The sequence below is a fragment of the Enhydra lutris genome, unplaced genomic scaffold (assembly GCF_002288905.1).
Source record: "Enhydra lutris kenyoni isolate GAN:26980312 unplaced genomic scaffold, ASM228890v2 scaffoldscaffold65, whole genome shotgun sequence".
Classification (NCBI taxonomy): Eukaryota; Metazoa; Chordata; class Mammalia; order Carnivora; family Mustelidae; genus Enhydra; species Enhydra lutris.
The window spans coordinates 3,529,303-3,553,667 of NW_019154149.1; positions in this window are offsets into that span (position 1 = coordinate 3,529,303).

Genomic DNA, 24,365 nt, shown 5'->3' on the forward strand with positions numbered 1-24,365 from the left:
AATTTGATTCCTCAGGAAATAATATTTTAAAATTAGTCAGATGTCTCAAGAACTATGTGGAGATAAAAGAACAAATAAAAGACCATAACTAGTGCAAATAGAAAGACTCATTTCTCATAGGGACTTATGTGCAGAAAAACAATTTGTCTTAGGGAATTAGAGAAGTAGGCAATCCGTACTTTCCCCTTGTGTCTTGTTCAGAGTTAAGAGGATTATAAATTTGCTTTCATCATTTTGGGCCTTGAAATGAAATACTGTAATAGTTTAAGGTCACTTATCTTCCTTCTCTTCTCGGAATTCACAAGGGGAATAAAGTAGTGGAAATGCACACTTCTTATATAAAGCCAGGAGGAGCTGAACCCCCAAATAATGAGAAGATGTTAGGACTGCCAAATGCAGTGGAGATAGGACGGTAGTATAACCTGTACTAAGTAGAGAGGATACACCACACAGGCAGATTCCAGAAGTATATGAGGTATATGACAATGAACAATTCTTGAATTTGAAGACAGGAGCCTGAGTTAGGAGAGTAAATCCCTGTGTGCAATAAGGGGAATTGTATGCAGATGCTGGAGATGCTGTTTGGTCCTGAGATGCATAAAGCAATCACATAGATAAGAAATTTTAGCTCGAGGAAATCTTTTAGAAGAAGCAAGAAACAGTGGAGAAAGAAAAAAGAAGCAAAGATAGATGCATTGATATGTTACTACCTTGACATAAGAGTCCCAGAAAGACAGAGAAACGAAAACAGAGAAAAAAAAAAAAAAAGAAAGAAAGAAAACATAGAAAAAGTAGTAGTTGTAAAGCCAATAAAGATAAATTTCTCAGATTTAATGAAACATAAATCTAAACAAAATAGAAGAGATTCAGAGTATACCAAAAAAGGAGGAATAAATTAACACACATACACACTAGTGCACATTTCTTTAAATGTCCAAGAAAAGGAGGAAATACTAGAAGCTTGCAGAGAGATATAAAGCAAAACCAAGTCATACTAATAACATTTTTGAAGAGTGTCACGTGATGCAAGGAATTGAAGAAAAAGGGTATAAAATTAAGCATATATTTATCCAAACTGTCATTGAAATAGAAGTGCAAAATGAAATTCTCAGGCAAGCCCTAGAAGTTTTTTTACAAGACATTTACAGTCAAAACAGTTATAGATGAAGTACTTAAATAAGAGAAGAAAAAATTCCAGGGGCTTCTAGGCTGGCTCAGTGGGGTAAGTGTCCCACTCTTGATTTTGGCTCAGGTCATGATGTCAGGATTGTGAAACTGAGCCTTGTGTCGGGTCTGCGCTGGGCATGGAGCCTGCTTAAGATTCTCTCTCCCCCTCCCCTGCTTGTTCTCCCTCTACCCTATGACCCTGCAATTGTGCTACTGGATATTTACCCCAAAGATACAGATGTAGTGAAAAGAAGGGCCATCTGTACCCCAATGTTCATAGCAGCAATGGCCACAGTCGCCAAACTGTGGAAAGAACCAAGATGCCCTTCAACGGACGAATGGATAAGGAAGATGTGGTCCATGTACACTATGGAGTATTATGCCTCCATCAGAAAGGATGAATACCCACCTTTTGTAGCAACATGGACGGGACTGGAGGTGATTATGCTGAGTGAAATAAGTCAAGCAGAGAGAGTCAATTATCCTATGGTGTCACTTATTTGTGGAGCATAACAAATAGCATGGAGGACAAGGGGAGATGGAGAGGAGAAGGGAGTTGGGGGAAAGTGGAGGGGGAGACAAACCATGAAAGACTGTAAGACTGTGGACTCTGAGAGACAAACTGAGGGTTTTGAAGGGGGGATGGAGGATGGGGCGAGGGTGGTGGTGGGTATCGTGGAGGGTACATATTGCATGGCGCACTGGGTGTGGTGCATAAACAATAAATTCTGGAGCACTGAAAAAAAAGAAAATTAAATAAAATTAAGAAAAATAAATCAGTAAACTGAGAGAAGAAAAATTCCAGCAGTGTTTAAGGACATATAGAAGAAAACTGATAAATTCTCAGGGTAAAGTTTGTTGTGGCAAAATGGATGAGAGAGAGCAAGGAGAGAAAGAGAGAGAGAGTAAAAATAACCATAATTACACTAAAATAAAAGTCTATTAAACATCAACATGATTGGGGCACCTGGGTGGCTCAGTGTGTTAAAGCCTCTGGCTTCAGCTCAGGTCATGATCCCAGGGTCCTGGGATCAAACCCCGCATTGGGCTCTCTGCTCAGCGGGAGCCTGCTTCCTCCTTTTTCCCTGCCTGCCTCTCTGCCTACTTGTGATCTCGCTCTCTGTCAAAAAAAATCTTTAAACATCAACATGATGGAATGGGGTAAAGGGGGAATATGAATGATATGATAGTGCAACAGGTTGAAATACAGTATATCCCAGAATTGAGATATATGTGGTTTACAAAAAACATACCTTAAAACACAAGAACACATAAGAGTTGAAATTAAAAACATGGAAAAAGACGTATTAGGCAAAAACCAGCTAAAAGAAAACTGTGTAGCTATATTAACAAGGGACCAATAGTTAATTCAAAAAGAGGACAGGGATGGACTGAATCTTAGAAAATTTTAAAAAATGTGGAAGAAATGCTGAAATCCAAATAAAACTGGAGTTTGGTCATAGTAATGCACTCATGTTAATTTCTTAGTTTTGAACTATGTATCACGGCAATGTAAGATATTCACATTAGTAGAAACGGTGAAAAGGTACTCTATTTGTAACTTTTCAGTAAATATAAAATCATTTCCAAATAAAAACTGTTAAAACATACAAAAAATATTCAATATGGATCAAAGATTTAGAAACAAAATGTATGGGTATTATACAAACAGAACATGGGCAGGGTGCCTGGCTGGCTTGGTAGAGCTTGCGTCTCTTGATCTCAGGGTCTTGAGTCAAGCCCCAGGTTGGGTGTGGAGTCTGCTTAAAAAAAAAAAATAACGGGGCACCTGGGTGGCTCAGTGGGTTAAAGTCTCTGCCTTCGGCTCAGGTCATGATCTCAGGGTCCTGGGATTGAGCCCCGCATTGGGCTCTCTGCTCAGCAGGGAGCCTGCTTCCTCCTCTCTCTCTCTGCCTGCCTCTCTGCCTACTTGTGATCTCTCTCTCTGTCAAATAAATAAATGAAAAAAAAATTTAAAAAAACGCAGGAGAAAAACTTCAGGACCTAGGGCTTGGTGATGAGTTCTTAAGTATGCCACCAAAAATATAATCCATAAAAGAAAAAAATGAAAAATTAGACTTTGTCAAAATTAACAACTTTTGTTGTGTGTATGACCTTTTTAAGAGGATAACATAACAAGCTACAGACTTAGAGAAGGGACTTGAAAGCTGTGTATGTGACAAAAGACTCATCTCAAGAATATATAAAGAACTCTGAGAACTCAACAGAAAAAGAAAATCCATTGAGAAAATGCGAAAAGACATGAGACATTTCAGTGAAGAGAAGATACAGGTGTAAAGCAAGCCAACATCAATAGACATTAGGGAAACAGAAATTAAGGCCACAATTAGATATCATCGTACACCTATTAAAAAAGATAAAATATGAAATAGTGACAACACCAAATGCTGACAAGGATACAGAGAAATGATCTTTTATACATTCCTGGTGGAAACATAAATTGGTACAGCTGCTCTGGACAAGTTTGATGATTTCTTAAAAAATTAAACATGCCTCTGGGGCGCCTGGGTGGCTCAGTGGGTTAAGCCGCTGCCTTTGGCTCAGGTCATGGTCTCAGGGTCCTAGGATCGAGTCCCGCATGGGGCTCTCTGCTCAGCAGGGAGCCTGCTCCCCCCCCCCCCCCCCTACTTGTGATCTCTGCCTGTCAAATAAATAAATAAATAAATCTAAAAAAAAATTAAACATACCTCACTTTGCACTTGCACTCCTGGGTACTTATTCCAGAAAAATGGAAACATATGTTTACACAAAATTTTGTACATGATTTCCTGTAGCAGTTCTCATGGTAATAGTCCAAACTGGGAAACAAACAATACATCCCTCAATAGGTAAAAAGCTAGATAAGCTGTGGCGTTATACTCAGCAATTACGCACCAACTTGGATGGCTCTCACGAGCATTACGTGGAGTGAAACAAAGTCAGTCTCAAAAGGTCACATATTGCATGATTCTACTTACATACCATTTAAAAAAATTGAAGTATAATTGACATACAATACCCTATTTGTTTCAGGTAAATATCACAGTGATTCAATATTATTTTAAGATTTATTTGTTTATTTGAGAGAGAGTGTGTGTGTGCAGGGGGACGGGCAGAGATAAAAGGAGAAAGAGAATCCTTAAGCAGGCTCCCCACTGAGTGTAGGGCTCCATCCCAGGACCCTGACATCATGACCTGAGCCGAATTCAAGAGTTGGCCCAGTGAACCATCCAGGTACCCCTCAATATTATACACATTACAAAATAATCCCCACAATAAGTTAACTTACGATCTGTCACCATACAAAGTTATTATAATAATATTGGTTATATTCCCTATGCTGCACATTATTATATACCATTCTTGAAAGGATAAAACTATAGAGATAGAAAACACAATAGTGGTTTCCATGATGTAACCACTGAGGGAAATTGGGTGATGGATACATGACACCCTTCTGCACTATATTTGTTACTTCCTGTGAATTGATAATTATTTCAAATAAAATGTTAAAAATTGTTAGGAAAATATTTATCATACATAAGGTCAAAATTATTGAACTTCTTTTATTAGTCACAATATAAATTTGTTTGTCTAACCAAAATTTTAACTGCAAGTTAAAAGTGATTGATAATGAGGTATAGAACAAATGACATTTTCATATATTTGTCCAGGCTTCCTAATTATGTTGAGATAACAGCACATTTATTGTTAAAAATGGGACTACCATATAATTCAGAGATTCCACTTCTGGGTATTTACCTGAAGAAAACAAAACCACTAATTCAAAAAGATATATGCACCCCCATGTCTATTGTAGCATAATTTATAGTAGCCAAGATGTGGAAACAACCTAGTGTCCATCAATGAATGAATGGATAAAGAAAATGTGGTAAATATACAATGGAATATTAAGCCATAAAGAAGAATACAATCTTGCCCATTTGCAACAATATGGATGGACCTTGAGGGCATTATGGAAAGTGAAATAAGGCAGGCAGGGAAAAACAAATACTTAAGATCTTACTTACGAATAGAATCTGACTATAGTTACTGTACTGTGTATTTTATACTGTATTGTACTGTATTATACTGCATGTGTACTGTATATTATATACTATAGTCATACCGTATTATATATGTGAAAGTTGCTAAGAGAGTAAATCTTTTTAAATTATTAATTTTAAGTGTAATTTATTAATAAATAAAATTTAAAATAATTTTTAAATTGAGGTATAACTGACATATAACATTACATTAGTTTCAGATATACAACATAATTTGATGTTTATATACATCACAACCTGATCACCACAATAAGTATACTTATAAGTCACCATTCATAGTTACAGAACTTTTTTCTTTTTTTTTCTTGTGATGAGAATTTTTTTTAAAGATTTTATTTATTCATTTGACAGACAGAGATCACAAGTAGGCAGAGAGACAGGCAGAAAGAGGGGGGGAAGCAGGCTCCCCACAGAGCAGAGAGCCCGATGCGGGGCTTGATCCCAGAACTCTGGGATCATGACCTGAGCCGAAGGCAGAGGCTTTAACCCACTGAGCCACCCAGGTGCCCCTTATTTGTTTTTTTTTTTTTTAAGTAAGCTCCATGCCCAGTGTGGAGCCCAATGCAGGGCTTGAACTTACAACCCTGAGATCAAGACCTGAGCTGAGATTAAGTGTTGGATGCTTAACCCACTGAGCCACCCTGAGAACTTTTTTAAAAGTTGTATTAACATAAAGTGTTCTATTAATTTCAGGTGTACAATATAATGATTCAACAATTTTTTAAAAAGATATATTTATTTATTTGACAGAAAGAGAGAGCAAGCTGGCCAGGGCAGGGGCAGAGGGAGAGAGAATCCCAAAGCGAACTCCCTGCTGAGCGTGGAGCCCAGCACCACCAGATCCCAGGATCCTGAGATCATGACCTGAGCTGAAATCAAGAGTCAGCCGGCCGCTCAACTGAATGAGCCACCCAGGTACACCGGATTCAGCAATTCTGTACATTACTGAGTGCTCACCACAATAAATGTATTCTTCATTCCCTTCACCTATTTCAACCATTCCTCCACCCACCCTCTTCCTCCCCTCTGGTAACCATCACTTTGTTCTCTGTACTTAAGAATCTATTTTTTTGTTTAACAATGAAATTTGGAACACCGCATCAAAAACTAATGATGTATTTTATGGTGACTAACATAACACACACACACGAATCTATTTTTTTAGGGGTATTCTTTGGTTTGTCTCTTTTTGCTTGTTCTTTTTTTTAAAAAAACATTTTATTTATTTATTTATTTGACAGAGAGAGATCACAAGTAGGCAGAGAGCAGGCGGGGGGGGGGGGCGGGGGGGAGCAGGCTTGCCTCCCAGCAGAGAGCCCGATGTGGGGCTCAGTCCCAGGACCCTGGGACCATGACCCGAGATGAAGGCAGAGGCTTTAACCTGCTGAGCCACCCAGGTGCCCCGTTCATTTGTTTTGTTTCTTAAATTCTACGTATGAATGAAATCATAAGGCATTTGTCTTTCTCTGACTGATTTATTTCACATAGCATTATACTCTAGCTCCAGCCATGTTATTGCAAATGGCAAGATTTCATTTTTTAATGGCTGAGTAATATTCTATTGTGTATACATATATATATATATCATATATATCGTATCTTTTTTATCCACTTGTCTATGGATAGACACTTGGGCTGTTTCTATATCTTGGCTACTGTAAATAATGCTGCAATAAACATAAGGTTGCATCTATCTTTTTGAATTAATGTTTTCATTTTGGGGGTCCCAACAGCCTCATGAAAAGGTGCTCAACATCACTAATCATCAGTGATGAGGACTTTTAAGATCTGCTAAGGGAATACATCTTAAAAGTCCTCATCACAAGAAAAAATATTTTTTGTAACTATATGGTGATGGATGTTAACTAGGCTTTTTGTGGTGATCATTTTGCAAACCCAAAGGTTTGTTTTAATGGAAATTGATGACTGACTCTAGTATTTATATGGAAATGCAAAGGGTTTGGAATAGCCAAAAGAACTTTTAAAAAGAACAAAGTTAGAGGGGTTATACTACTTGATTGCAAGACGTTTTATAAAATAACAATGACCAAGACAGTGTGGTATTGGTATAATGATTTTTTTTTAAGATTTTTTAATCTATTATTTATTTGGCAGACAGAAATCACAAGCAGGCAGAGAGAGAGAAAGGGAAGCAGGCTCGCCACCAAGCAGAGAGCCTGACTCAGGGCTCTATCCCAGGACCCCGGGATCATGACCTGAGCCGAAAGCAGAGGCTTTAACCCACTGAGCCCCGGTATTGGTATAATGATAAAAATATATAAATGAAATGTGACTGAAAGTCCAGAAATGAAACCACACATATATGCATATATAGAAAATTGATTATTAACAAAGATTCAAAGGATGATTAGAAGAGAAAGCATAGTCTTTTCAAAATTTGAGTCTGCAGCAATTGCATATTCACATACAAAAAATAACTATTGATCTACGCATCTCACCATATAAAAACTAATTGAAAATGGATCATAGACCTAAACAAAAAACCCAAAACAATAATCCTTCAATAAGAAAACATAGGAGGAAATATTTGCTACTTTGAAACCATTTCTAAGATTAAAAAAGAACACTCTATTGATGAGAAAAAGAGATAAATTGGACCTCATTCAAATTCTGATCATTGAAAGACACTGTAAAGAGAATGAAAACCTTAGATTGTAAGAAAATATTTGTTAACCACATATGTGATAAAGAACTTGTGTAGAGAATACACAAAGAATCCTCAAAACTCAATAATAAGAAATTAAATGACCCAATAAAAGCAGGCAAAATATTTGAACAGACACAATTAAAGAAATATAGGGATGGCAAATAAGCATATGGAAACATGGTTTTCATTAGTCATTAGGGAAATGCAATATCACAATAAGACACTACTGTGTACCTGTTATAAGGTACTCTGAAATTGGAAATATTGACGATACCAAGTGTTTGCGAGACTGTGGAACACTGCAAGTCTACTATACTGATGGTCAGAATGTAAATAGCACAATCCCTTTGAAAAAAATTTCGGCAGATTCTTAAAAAGTTAAACACACACCTACCATATGATCTATGATCGATCCAGTCTAATCCTAGGTGTTTATTCAAGAAATATGAAAACGTGATGTAAAGAATTATACATACATGTTCACAATAGTTTTATTCATAATAGCAAAAAACTATAAACAACCCAAATGTATACCAACAAGTGTATGGAAATCAAATTTTGGTATATTCATAAAATGGAACACTATTCAGCCACAGAGATGAATAAACTATGGATACATGCAATTGCAGAGATTAATCACAAAATAATGATGCAGAGTGAAAGTCAGAATACAATACAGAGTACATATTCTGTGATTCTGTATATGTAAATTTCCAGAAAATTCAAACTGATCTGTTGCCACAGAAAGCATATTAGTATTTGTTTTGCTTTGAGGTTGGAGAAAGGCAGCAGGGAGTAACAGGAGAGAGATGTTACAAAGCTGCTTGAAGAAATTTTGGGGGATGAGGTACATGTTTCATGTGTGTCTATATATCAGAAATTATCATAGAGCACTTTTAATATGTGCAGCTGTAGGTCCATTACGCTTCCAAAAATTTGTAAATATTTTAAAAAGCTACTTAGCAAAAGCAAAATGAAAAGGCAAAAGTTAAAAACTGCCTTGTTTCATATATAAATGGATGATAGGAAATATGATTTCTGACAAAATTAAAAATATATACTACAGGGTCAGATTTTCCTATTCTGCATTTTCCTATTATACTCTATGGTCATAGTGATTGCTATTATATTAAAAGTGCATATTGGCTACTGTTTAATTTACATATAATTATATTTCTATCAAGATGATGAAAGGATTTCTGCCTACTAATTTCTCCTTATTTCAAATTTTAGTTAGTTTCAAATGTGCACAATGGTATTTGCCATATACACACAATGCTACAGAAGGAAACTCAAAAGCTCTTATGATCCATTTCTCTACATCAACCAAGGAAAATTCGCTTAAAAATATGACCAAACTCTAGAAATTCAACAAACCTGTGAAAACCACTGCATTTTAAAATAATATGTCCCAGAACAAAGTGAACATCCTTTTGTTATTCCCTGGAGTTTATCTTCTTGCTCTAATTAAAACCAGACTCTCCTCTGAGGATACTATTTCCCTTGAATCCCTCTCAAAGGGAGATTGTTTGCTTTTCCTCACTCCTGGATTTCATGATACTCACGCTCCGCATTGCCGCTTCCATACCATTCTTTCTCATGCCTTGTAACTCTAGTTATAAATCCGTTCCTTTGAGACCATACCAACTATGCCGCCCAATTCCAATCTTCGTTGCAGCTGCTTAGAGACTCTACACATACTGCTAATCCTATTTGTAAAACTAATTCTAGTTTTGTAAAACTAACAAACATAGTTCTCCTTGCACTCCCTCTCCTTTTTTTTTTTTTTTAAGATTTTGTTTATTTATTTGACAGAGAGAGATCGCAAGTAGGCAGAGAGGCAGGCAGGGGAAGAGGGGGAAGCTGGCTCCCCGCCGAGCAGAGAGCCTGATGCAGGGCTTGATCCCAGGACCCTGATATCATGACCTGAGCTGAAGGCAGAGGCTTTAACCCACTGAGCCACCCAGGCGCCCCAGTCAACTCACCATAGCATATATCACCACCTGATATACATACGATGCGTTTTACTTCTTTAATCATTAATTTTCTAGTGTGTTTCTCTACAATGTAGGCTCTACAAGGACAGGAATTTGGTCTGTCTTCAAGCATTTTTGTAATCCAAGCAACCAAAATAGTGCCTGGTACATAGAAGTACTTAATTTGTTTTTTAGAGGAGGGGGAGGGACAGAGAAAGAATCTTAAGCAGGCTTGATGCCCAGCACAGAGCCCAATGTTGGCTCGATCTAATAACCCTGAAATCATGACCTGAGCCGAAATCATGACCTAAGCCACCCTTAACCGACTGAGCCATTGAGATACCCTATTCATTAAAATTTTCTAAATAAATAACTGTCACAGAAATAGATTTTATCTAGGAAGTGAAAATATTTACTTATCCTCAATACATTTTAGTTGATTTGAAATATTAAAAAATGATCATATTAATGACATTTCCAGAAATAATTCTTAGATTATGAAATTCTAGCCAACACCCTTTAAATGATCTCCAACATCCATTAAGGGATGAATCGGTAAAATATTTAAAGAGGAAAAAACCAAAGGGGAAAAGAAAATTCTAAGTTAATAAAAGTAAAATTAACTAAATAAAATTAATTTAATTAATTAATAATTGATAAAAGTATAAAATGACTTAAAAGGAAACAGATATTTTGTATTTTTCAATTTTTTTAAAAAAGATTTTATTTATTTGTCAGAGAGAGAGAGCACAAGCAGAGGGAACAGCAGGCAGAGGGAGAAGCAGGCTCCCCGCTGAGCAAAGAGCCTGATGTGGCACTTAATCCCAGAACCCTGGGATCATGACCTGAGCTGAAGGCAGATGCTTGACCCACTGAGCCACCCAGACGTCCCCATTTTTCAACTCTTTATTCTGTGCTCAGCTGTTCCATATCCCCACCTTTTTTTCCTTTACTACTCTTAAGACAGTTTTCCCTATTTTATACGTCTACATTAGTTTATGAACTTGTGTGGAGATCTTCACACTTACTTGTATTAAGTTTCATGTAATTAATTTTGGTCTGCCATTAATAAAGCAAAGATCTTTTATTTATTTATTTTTTGAGAGCACGAGAGATATAATCTGATTACCTCCCCAAGGCACCACTTTCAAATACCAGCACACTGGGGATTAGGTTTCAATGTATGAATTTGGGGAGGACACAAGCATCAGACTACAAAACATATATTTTACACACACACATACACACACATGCAAAAGCCTGGGTGGGGGAAGGGCAAAGGGAGAGGGAGAGACTGGGGCTCCATGGTAAGCATGGAGCCCCACTTGGACTTGATCTCATGACCCTGAGATCATGACGTGGGCTGAAATCAAGAGTCAGAAGCTTACCCAACTGAGTCTTTTAAAGTATCTGGCTGTAGTTACAAATAAGATGAAGATACTATTTTTTTAAATTGAGATACAACTGACATACAGCATTGTATTAGTTTTAGCTGTACCACATAATGATTTTATATATGTATATATTGCAAAATGATTATCAGAACAAGTTTAGTTAACATCCATCAGCATATTTACAGTTTTTTTCTTGTGATAAGAACTTTTGGGTGGGTATCAGGGGCAGGAAGGTGGAGGAAATAGAGAAAGGTTGATAAAAGGGTACACATTTCCAGCTATTAGATAAGTAAGGTCTGAAGATCTAATATAAAACATAGCACTATAGTTGATAACACTGTATTGTATAATGGGAATTCGCTCAGAATTTAAATGTTCTCACCAAAGGAAAAAAAATCATGAACAAGGACTATATCCCAACAGATTTATTTTTCTTTCATTTGATATAAAAAGTGTTTCATATTTTTTCCATAAATGTCTGTAAATATTTTGTTGGAGTTATACTTGAGGATTTCTTTTTCTGTTGTTTTTTGGTGTACTGTAAATGTATTTTGCCTCTTATAGTCCAATTATTTATTACTGGGATATAGAAAATCAACTGAATTTTGTATATTGACTTTGAACTTAGCTTCATGTTACCACTATAAATTCCCATCTGGGCACAGAAGAAAGAGTTCCACTTCCGTTTCAACTTCCCATGGCAGTGATTGATCCCAATACTGAATTTCAGCAAACCAGCAGGACCACCACCAAAGGGCACACAGCCAGTCTTAACAACCTGGCTTGAGTTTCCTGCATTGTGCCGTTAGGGCCAGCAGGGGGCGCGCGAACCCACCGTTTCTGGTTCCTGTGACGCGCATGCGTAGTTTGCCCGCTGAGGTCGGCGCCTTTTTCAGTGACAGAACTTAAGTTTCCTCAGGACTAACGAGGTGGCTCCAGCAGCTTCGGGAAACTTGGGACCAAGACCTCAGGGAAGAAGAAGTTCCCTGCCCACGGCCCTGACCGGCTGAGGACGGGTCTTTGCTGCAGTTTTCCCGGACATTTTTCTAAATAGTGAGTATAGAACCTTTCCTTTTCTAGAATGTTCCCGCATGTTTATTCTTTACTTTCTCACATAAAATGTTAACAAGAATTAACTAGCAAAATGATCCATTCACTGAGGGTTTTTAAGGGTCGAATTCTTAACATTCTGTATCATTTTTACGGATTCAAGATTGCTTCCGGGGAGAAATCGTGATACAGTTTCAGACAGAGGGAAACACATATATAGTAGTGAAATTAAAAAAAAAAAATTGGGACTAGCCAGCCTTTCATGGAGTTCTATCATAGCTTGAGGGAAAGAAAAAAAGTTGCATTCCGCTTTGTATTGCTAATTTTTAAAAATCAGGTCCTCAAAAGAGGGCACCTCTGTGCCTTATCCTTACCCTGTTCCCAAGCCCACCACAAGCTTTGCCTTGTTAAGCATTATCTACTCAGAAAGGTGCAGTTCATTTTATAATCTATGCAAGGCCACCTTCCCAAGTAGAACGCTGAATATGGCAGTGCTGTTTTCTCTTCTTAAAAAAGAAAAAAATTAGAGGTGTAATTTACATATCATAAAATATATTGGTTTCATGTTATACACACAATTCAGTGAGTTTTAGTAAATCTAGATGCGTGCACCCATTACTATAACTAAATTTGCAGCATTGCCTTCAACTCTAAAAGAAATTTATTGCTCACTTGTATTTGGCTTCCTGTTCTAGCCCCCAGGCAATCTATGTCCTTTGCTTTAGATTTGAATTTCTGGGTATTTCATATAAATGGAGTCATATAATATGAGGTGTTTTATGGCTGTTTCTTTTTTCCAATTATCATATTGTTTTCAAGGCACATAGATGTTGTAGCATGTACAGTACTTCATTCCTTTTTATGACTGAATACTATTCTGTTGTATAGCTAGACCACATTTTGCATATCTGTTCATCAGTTGATGGACATTTGGGTTGTTTCCAATTTTTAGCTATTATGAATAATGCTACTATGAGCATTCATGTGGAAGTGCTTGTTTAGACCTATTTTTATTTACCTTGGGTGTGTAACTAGGTGTGGAAGTGCTGGATCATAAGTAAATTCTACGTTTTATGTTTTGAGGAATAGCTATGGTGTTTTCCAAAATGGCTAAATTATTTTATAATCTTAACAGCAATGTATGATTTTTCTAGTTTCTCCCCATCCTCACCAATACTTGTTACAGTCTTCTATACCATACCTAGTGACTATAAAGTGGTATCTCATTGTACTTTTAATTTATATTTCCCTGATGACTAATCATAGTGATCATTTTATGTGCTTATTGACCATTAGCATATATTCTTTGATGAAATATCTATTTTAACCCATTTCCTCTACTTTTCTAAAAGATCTTTTTTGGGGGCACCTGGGTGGGCCCAGTTGGTTGAGCATCTGAGTCTTGATCTCAGGGTCGTGAATTTAAGCCCCACATTGGGTGTGGAGCCTACTTAAAAAATATTTTTAAGTATTCTGTACACCCAAAGTGGGGCCTGAACCTACAACCCCTAGGTCAGGAGTGTCATGCTCTACTGACTGAGCCAGCCAGGCAACACTCCCCTACCTTTTAAGTAGCTTAAATTACATTTTTCCAAAGAAGACATACAGATGGCAACAGACACATGAAAAGTACTCAACATCCCTTGGCATCACGGAAATCCAAATCCAAACCACAGTGAGATACCACCTCACACCAGTCAGAATGGCTAAAATGAACAAGTCAGGAAATGACAGATGCTGGCGAGGATGCCGAGAAAGGGGAACCCTCCTGCACTGTTGGTGGGAATGCAAGCTGGTGCAGCCACTCTGGAAAACAGCATGGAGGTTCCTCAAAAAGTTGAAAATAGAGCTACCCTACGACCCAGCAATTACACTACCTGGTATTTACCCAAAGGATACAAAAATACTGATTGAAAGGATACATGCACCCCAATGTTCATAGCAGCATTATCAACAGTAATCAAATTATGGAAAGAGCTTAAATGTCCACTGGCTAATGAATGGATAAAGAAGATGTGGTCTATATCTATGTATTTCTCTCTCTCTCTCTCTCTTTCTCTCTCTCTCTCTCTCTCTCTCTCTCTATACACACACACACACACACACACAATTGGTTATTATTCATAAAAAGAATGATATCTTCTGATTTGTAACTACATGGATGAATCTAGAGGCTATAATGCTACAAAATAAGTCAGTCAGAGAAAGACAGATACCACATGATTTCACTCATATGTGGAATTTAGGAAACAAAACAGATGAACATGGGGGGAGAAAAAAAGAGAGAGGCAAACCAGAAAAGGGACTCTTAACTATTGAGAACAAACTGAAGGTTACTAGAGGGGTGTTGGGCAGAAGGATGGGTTAAATGGATGATGGGAATTAAGGAAGGTACTTGTGATGAGCACTGGGTGTTGTATGTAAGTGATGAATCACTAAATTCTACACTAATATTATACTGTGTGTTAACTAACTGTAATTTAAATAAAAACTTGAGAAAAAAGAAAGAAAAAAATAAGAAAAACCCAAAAATCATTAGCTTGCCTTCTTATTATTGGATTGTAGGAATTGTTTATATGTGTAAGACTTTTTTCTTTAAAGATTTTATTTATTTATTTGACAGAGATCACAAGTAGGCAGAGAGGCAGGCAGAGAGAGAGGAAGGGAAGCAGGCTCCCTGCTGAGCAGAGTCCAATGCGGGGCTCCCAGGGCCCTGGGATCATGACCTGAGCCTAAGGCAGAGGCTTTAATCCACTGAGCCACCCAGGCGCCCCTGTGTAAGACTTTTTTTTATCAGATATAAGAACTACAGATATTTTCTGCCATAATAAGTTATTTCAGGAATCCTTGAAGCAAGCTGAAATTTCCCTTTTCTCCATTCCAAATTCCTGTAAAGATTAGTACTTCAAGAAAGCCAGATGGCTAGATTGTACGAGAGATAAGGTGGTGGGGCAAAAAAATGAAATATATAAAAATTAGAAGATTACTTTTCACAATTAATAATCAACATAGAGAATGAATGTAAAAAATGAGAAAACACTTGTACTAAAACCCCAAATATAAAAAATTACTAGACATAAGTTTATCTTACTCTTTCTAGACGTATATAAAGAAGGCTGGATATCTTTCCAGGACAAGCAAAGCTAGATTTCATGCCTTATTTTGTACTTATATCAGGGGCTAAGCTCCATTTCTTCTGAGAGCCCCATCCTATAAATTGTGATTAACTTCCATTGGTATGTTGACATACATAAATGAATGTATATATTCCTAAAAACAAACAAACAAAAAAACGAACTTCCATTGGCCTTCTGGTTTTAGAGTCTAAACATCTTGAGAATGCCTGAGATGCAGATGGCTGCCATGGCGCACTCCTGAGTTCAGGGAAAGCAGCTGAAGGGCACGGACAGCTCCACCCCCATCACTGGTCTAAAAGCCACCATAAACTTTACTCTTGTTGAGCATCACTCTACCCAGACAAGCTCTCTGGTTAGTGTACCGCACACAGCAGGGCTGTAGATGGAGGAATGCCCACTCTCTCGCACTCTCAATATAGCTTTCATTTCTCTCTCCACCACATCATCATGAATGTACCCAGCATTTTCCCATAACCCTAGAAAATGCTGACCCACTGCCCTCCAACTTACAAACTTCCCTCATTGGGGATCTTAATCACCTGCTCTCCATTTACCTGGATGATTATGAGGACCCAGAGAGAACAGTCTTATTTCTGTGTTTTCTTTAATTAGGAAGTATCTTCACCTTCTCTAACTTCTGGTGTTCACATTGTTAAGAATGGAACTTTGAAAATGGTTTACTTTTCCAAAAAGACAAAAGCAATCCCCCACCACACTTCTCTGTGTCCCACAAATCCCTACAGTTCACATTACAGAAAACCAGTGACCACAGCCCTGGAACCCTGGTAATGAAAGTGGAGATGGGTCAAGGGTGTGAGTACAGAAAACACAGAAATCTCATTTCCTCCCCCCATCCATCCCTTAAGCCAGGCTAGCCCAAAAGCAGCCAAGGATGGACGGACAGTGCTCATGCTTTGCCACCCTTCACGGTATCTGGGATTGGCCAAACTCCACAAGAGAAACTGAACATTTTCAGTGATTTGCTCAAATATTTTGTATGTGCTAGTGCAGGATTAATCATGAGAGGACTCGAGGTGCTTCCGTGAGGCAATCAGACACAGACACTGGTCAACGATGAGTTTGCTGGCTGTGAGATGTAGACAGTTATTAAACATTTTTCCTTATTTTTTTAAAGATTTTATTTATTTATTTGTCAGAGACAGAGGGAGAGAGAGGGAGTGAGCACAGGCAGACAGAGAGGCAGGCAGAGGCAGAGGGAGAAGCAGGCTCCCTGCCAAGCAAGGAGCCCGATGTGGGACTCGATCCCAGGACGCTGGGATCATGACCTGAGCTGAAGGCAGCTGCTTAACCAACTGAGCCACCCAGGCATCCCTCCTTATTTTTTTTTTGTCATCAGTAAAAAAAGATCTATATCCCAGCTTCTACCTCATAGGTTCTTGTAAGAACTCAAGATATGCAGGTATGTGAACAACTTTGAATAATCCTTGGCACACAGTAAGCATTCTGTGTTGACTTTTGTTTCCACCATTTATGTTGTTAGTATTAATCTATCCTAGAACATCCTATTTCTTTGTGCAAGTCCCTTGTCTATTTGTGAAATGAAGATTGTGCTGCACTGAATACATATGGCCTCTTCCAGCACTGACTTTTTAAAAATTAAGATATAACTACCATAAAACCTACCCCTTAAAGTTTACAACTCAGTAGATTTTAGTTTATTGACAGAGTTGGGCAGTCATCACCACTGCCTTATTCTAGGATGTTTTCATCACCCCCAAAAGAACTCTATATCCATTAGCAGTCACTGGGTATCTTCTTCCTCCAGCACCTGGCAACCACTATTCTACTTTGTATCTCTATGAATTTGCTCATAATGGACATTTCATGTAAATGAAATAGCACAATATATGGCCTTTTTAAAAGACTGTATTTATTTATTTGATAGAGAGACCAAGAGAGAGCGAGCACAAGCAGGGGGAGATGCAGGCAGAAGGAGAGGGAGAAGCAGGCTCCCCACTGAGCAGGGAGCCCCACATGGGGCTCAATCCCAGGACCCTGGGATCCTGATCCTAGTCAAAGGTAGATGCTTAATCAACTGAGCCACCCAGGTGCCCCAGAATATGGCCTTTTGTATCCGTTTCTTTCACCTGGCGTATTTTCAAGGCTTATTGATACATTGTTACTTCATTCTTTTTTTTTATCACTAGATACAATGAATCATTGTACGGATATGCCACATTGAATTTGTCCATTCATCTGTTCATGGTTATGTGCTTTATTTACATTTTTTGGCTTTTATGAATAACGGTTCTATGAATATTTGTGTGCAAGATTTTGTGTGGACATGTGTGGAATTGACCTAGGTAGAATTTCTGGGTCATATAGTAGATATATTTGAACATTTTGAGGAAATGCCAGACTTTGTTTCAAGGGAGCTGCCATATTTACATTATCACCAGCAATGTTATCTCAACAACCTTGCAAAGAATTGCTATTGTCTGGGCACCTGGGTGGCTCAGTCGGTTGGGCATCCAGCTCTTGGTTTTGGCTCAGGTCATGATCTTGCAATTATGAGATCAAGCCCTGAGTTGGGCTCTGCACTCACTGTGGAGTCTGCCTCAGATTCTTTCTCCCTCTCCCTCTGGCTTAGTCTCTTTCAAATAAATAAATACAATCTTAAAAAAAAAAAAAAGAATTGCTATTGTCTTTTTTAAATTAATTTTCATCAAATTATAGGATGTGAAATGGTATCTCATTTTGGTTTTGATTTGCATCCCTCTAATGACTAATGACATTGAGCATCTTTTTATGTACTTATTGGCCTTTTGTTTATCTTTTTTGGATAAATATCTAGATCCTTTTCTCATTTTTTAAAAAGATTTATTTATTTCAGAGAGAGAGTGTGCAAGCAGGGTTGGGGGGTAGGGGGAAAGGGCAGAGGAAGAAAGGAGGCAGACTCCCCGCTGAGTCGGGAGCTCAAGTTGGGCTTGATCCCATTACCCCAAGATCATGACCTGAGCCAAATCCAAGAGTCAGCCGCTTAAGTGACAGAGCCACCCAGGCTCCTCGATCATTTTCTCAGTTTTAAAAATTGGACTGTCTTCTTATTGTTAAGTTGCAAAAGTTAGTGATATATCGTGGATAATAAGTTCTTATCAAATACATAATTTGTGAGTATTTTCTCCCATTCTGTGAGTTGTCTTTTCGTTTAATAGTGTCTTTGAAGCACATTTTTTTATTTTTATCTTTTTAATTGAAGTATAATTGACACAATATTATATTAGTTTCATGTGTACAAAATAGCAATTTGACATTTGCATACATTGCAAACTGATCACAGTAAGCTTAATTACCTACTGTCTGTCATCATACAAAGTTAATACAATATTATTGACTGTGTTCACCATGCTATACATATATTCCCAAGACTTTTTTATTTTATAGCTGGAAGTTTGTATCTCTTGATCCTCCCAAATATTTATTTTATTTTGTTTATTTTATTTAAAGATTTTTATTTATTAGAGAGAGAGAGAGCACAAGCAGAAGGGGTAGAGGGAGAGGGAGAAAGAACCTCAAGCAGATTCCACACTGAGCACAGTACGCGGTGCAGGGCTCGATCCCATGACCATGAGATCATGACCTCAGCAGAAACAGGAAGTCAGATGCTTAACTGACTGCACTATTCAGGTGCCCCCACATATTTTATTTTTGATGAAGTCTGTAAGTGGGCTGATTACTACCATGTTAAACCACATGGTGATATTGGAGTGGTGATTAAGCTCAGCTAATGGGTTGTATTGTTCAGAGTGTTCACAAGGTGAAAGCCAAGGATGTAAGTCCTCAAGGACTAAATAAACTAAATTATCAATAAATTTGTTTCAGTAAATGTGTGACTGCATATAAAAATGATGTGATTACTTCAATTTCTCAATTGTGTTCAGTTTATAGCAGTATTTTCATGTGTGATGGGTTATTTAATCCTCTTGACAGATCACTGAGGTAGAAGTAATAATATTTTCTGTCATGAGTTTTACTATGCAGATTAAATGGGTAGAACCACATAATAGCTCTTAGCACAGTGCCTGAAATGTCAGTGAGAATTTGGTAAATGTTAATAATTGTCATTATCATAATTGTTCCTAGTTGTAAGGCCAAGAATATCCCTTTTTACAGATTGGGAAGATTGAGACTTGAAGACTTTGTTTATTGTGGTAGGAGCTAAATTTACTTTAATAAAAAAAGATCTGTGTGTGATTTAATTAAAAACACTACTTGCTTATTTTAATATTTGAGACAATGCACGACTATATAAAGAAAAAAATTAGGGGACGCCTGGGTAGCTCAGTTGGTTGGACGACTGCCTTCGGCTCAGGTCATGATCCTGGAGTCCCGGGATTGAGTCCCGCATCGGGCTCCCAGCTCCACGGGGAGTCTACTTCTCTCTCTGACCTTCTCTTCGCTCATGCTCTCTCTCTTAAATAAATAAATAAAATCTTTAAAAAAAATTAGTATTCAATCCATATATCCAGCCTCAATCATTACCAAATACCTTGTATTTATCTGTCCACATTCTTTTCTTTGCTGACACAACCATCTAACTCATATATGTAATCACATAACACTTTTTTTCCACCTCGTTTTTGTTTGTGCAAGTATGAGCTCATTCTATTTTTCTGCAACTTCTTTCCTTTTCAGCTTTCTTTCCTTAACAATAGATAGTGTATGTCCCTCTCTGGATTGTGATTTTATGGTTCATATTTTATACTCTACCCCTGAACCCATGTGGAATTTATTTGGGTAAATACTGGGAAGGTGAGGTTTTTCAGTTACTTTTTTTTTTCTGCCAGGGTGAAATTGGGTCTCATTTGAGCTTCTAATTTGTTACACTGATCCTTCAGTCACTTCTCGAACCAGATATTCCGTTGTTTTAATTATAATAGTTACACACTGCCATTTGGTATTTGTTCAACAAATTATCAGTGACAATTACATGCCATTATTAAACAAAAGAATTGAGAATATTTGTCCTCAGGGAACTTGCATTCTAGGTGGGAGGAAGGAGCGCAGACATAAGTTATATACCATTAGAGGGTGGTCAAAATAAAGGTCAAGGAACCGTAGTGCACTGTTGGTGGGAATGCAAACTGGTACAGCCACTGTGGAAAACAGTATAGAGGTTCCTCAAAAAATTTAAAAATAGAACTACCATATGGTCCAATAATTCCACTACTGGGTATTTACCCAAAGAATACAAAAACACTAATTTGAAAAGATAAATGCACCCCCATGTTTATTGCAGCATTATTTATAATAGCCAAGATATGGAAGCACCTTGAGTGCACACTGACGGACAAATGGATAAAGAAGTTGTGGCGTATATATACAATTATATGAATGTTACTCAGCCATAAAAAAGTAATGAAATCTTGCCATTTGCAACAACATGGATGGATCTAGAGACTGTAATGCTAAGCAAAATAAATCAGAGAAAGACAAATACCACATGATTTCACTCATATGTGGAATTTAAGAAACAAAGCAAATGAACAAAGACAAAAAAAGCCCAAAAAACCCTGTAGAGAACAAACTGATGGTATGAGAGTGGGTGGAATGGGTGAGGTAGATGGAGGGGATGAAGAGTACACTTATCTTAATGAACACTGAGTAATATACAGAATTCTTGAATCACTATATTGTACACCTGAAACTAGTGTAGCTTTTTATGTTGTTTAGTGGATTTAAATAAAAATAAAATAAAGGTCAAGGGGAAAATATACATCCAGGTTAAAAGGGATTTGGAGTTTTGGTATGGGCCCAGGTTGTAAAATTAAAGTGATCAAGGAAAGCTTTGAAGGGTAGCAGAATATACCAGTATAAAATATGCCATTTTGGTATTTTGATTACTTTGAGGTTTAGGCTTTTGAAAAATAACAAACTTGGGGAGGCTTTCTCTGAACTCACCTTATCTACCTAAAGGCAGATCCTTCAAAAAGAACTCAGTTATCCTAAATCCCTTCCCAGAGAGTTTCATCATCATGGGAAGATTGACTTTTGTCACAGAAGAGGAGACTATAGGTCAACAGTACACTCAGACAAATGTCACAAACTATCATACCTCCCATCTATTCTTCTAAGAACCCATTTGTCTTTCCTAAAAATCAGATGTAATCATTATACCACCTTCAGGTCAAGAATGAAGCTACCTGAAAATACTTTGCTAAACCGCAAATCAGCCAACACACTAAGGGGTTGCGTTACCAAAATATGATTAATTCTATAGCCCATATTTATGAATAACATGTTCCTTTGCTATCCAAAATCCACTCACCTTCTGGTATGTGAGTACAGAGAACAACCTATCCCTAATAGACGTGATTTAAGGCCTGCTGAGGATGTCTTCCAGAGCATTTGGGGTTTCATTTGGGGAGGGAGCATCCAAATCAGGGATGCTACTTGACTCTTCCTGTATGGAGATGTGTAGCACTTAGTACGCATGAGAATGTGATGGCTGTTTTTAAAACATCTTTTCTATTAAATGGACAAAAATCACTTGATTTTAACAATGCAATGCAAACTCAGAGTGTATTTTATAGTTAGAAGTCCCAGGATAATAAAGTAAAAACTATGAAAACTATTAAGAGAGTCAAATCAGGTAAGTTGAAACCAATTATATATGTAATACATATTAATATAACTATAATGTAATATTATTATAATTATTGCAGGGGAGGAAAATTTTTTTCTCCCCTTCTAGATTCTTTTCCCTGGTCTATTAATTGACATAAGAGAGATTAACAGGAGAAAAAAATCATATGTTTTGGAGCCCTATACAGACTTGAGGGGCTCAGAGGCAGTTGACGTTTATATGCTATCCTGAGCTAAGCAGACTGAGGTATGGGGTCTGGGGCTTCAAAGGGAAGGAAGACAGTTCACAGGAAGATTGGAAGAGCAAATGTTTGGTAAACTAATGTCTGTCATGCCATGCAGATGGGGGAACACAGGCCCTGTGGAGCTCCCTCCAGCTTATCACACCTAGACTGGACTCTCTCCATTTACCTCTGGTGATAGCTGTCTTCCTGGACCAGGCCCTCTATCTAAATTCTTAGAGGCAATTAAGGGGGAGGTAAAAGCTTCTCCTGAATCTTCTGGGCCTTGATTGTCTTCAGCTGAAATGATCCATGTGCCAAAGTGGCACATTTTGGGGAAGCTCGTCCTGAATCTTTATTATGTACATACATACATACATACATACATATATGTGTGTATATATGTGTATGTATGAGGTCACATATGAAAGGAAAAATATCTAATGCATTTATAGGAATAAATCTATCAAGAATTGTTCTAAACCCGTAAAGAGAAACCAGAGTATCTCCCAAGTCATATGAAAGGAGACTGGAATGAACAGATGTTTATTTTACTGTGAGGGAATGTTTGATATTTGTAAAGAGGCCCCCCCCCTAAATTAAATGTATGTTTTATGGTAATTGCACTAAAACAATCACACACAGTCTTCCCTGAATTTGACAAAGTGGTGTTAAAGTCCTCCAGAAATACACTTGGGTACATATACATTCTGATAAAACCTGAAACAGCAAGACTAATGAAAGATATTTACCACACCAGGTACTCACTTCCAATTTAAAGTTGGAGTAATTGACCCAACGTGGTGCGGGCTCACACACTGACTGTCAGGTCAGTTGAACCACATTAATGAAAGAAATGCTGGGAAAACAGAAGGACATGGTGATAAAGTGTGCAGAGTGTCAGTCTGCACCTCATGCAACCAAATGATTCAGTTTGACTTTTTTTAAAGATGTCTTTATTTTTCAGTTATCTCTATACCCAACATGTGGCTTGAACTCACAAGCCTGAAATGAAGAGTCATATGCTCTACTGACTGAGCCAGCCAGGTGCCCCTCATTCTGACTTCAAAAGTTTTTATTTTAATAACCTGGTGCTCATCAGGACGAGTGCACTCCTTAATCCCCATCTCCTGTTTCACCCATCGCCCCACCCACCTCCCCTCTGGTAAGCAGCAGTTTGTTCTTTATAGTTAAGAGTCTGTCTTGGTTTCTCTCTCTCTCCCTTCACCTTGTTTGTTTTGGTTCTTAAATTCCACACATGAGTGAAATCACAGTATTTGTCTTTCTCTAACTGACTTACTTCACTTAGCATTATACTGTCTAGCTCCACACCTGTCACTGCAAATAGCAAGATCTCACTCTTTTTTTATGGCTCAATAATTGTCTCCCCCCCCCCCCCCCCTCCCAGTCTCTCTCTCTCTATATATATATATGTCTTCTTTATCCATTCAGCTGTCAGTGGACATTTGTGCTCCTTCCATATCTTGGCTGTTGTAAATAATGCTACAGTAAACATAGGGGCGCATGTATCCCTTTGAATTAGTGTGTTTGTATTCTTTGGGTAAATACTCAGTAGTGTGATTGCTGGATCGTATGGTAGTTCTATTTTTAACTTTCTGAGGAAACTCCATACTATTTTCCAGAGTGGCTGCATTCCCACCAACAGGGGAGGTTCCTCTTTCTCCACATTCTCACCAACACCTGTTGTTTCTTTTGTTGTTGATTTTAGCCATTCTGACAGGTATGAGGTGACATCTCATTGTAGTTTTGATCTGTATTTCCCTCATGATAAGTGATGATGAGAATCTTTTCATGAGTCTGTTAGCCATCTGTATGTCTTCCTTAAAAAAGGTTCCTGTCTTCTGCCCATTTTTAAATAGGATTATTTGTTTTTTGGGTGTTGAGTTTTGTAACTTCTTTATATATTTTGAATACTAACCCTTTATTGGATATGTCATTTGCAAATATCTTTCTTCTCCCATTCCATAGGTTGCCTTTTAGTCTTGTTGATAGTTTCCTTTGCTGTGCAGAAGCTTTTTATTTTAATGTAGTCCCAATAGTTTATTTTTGCTTTTGTTT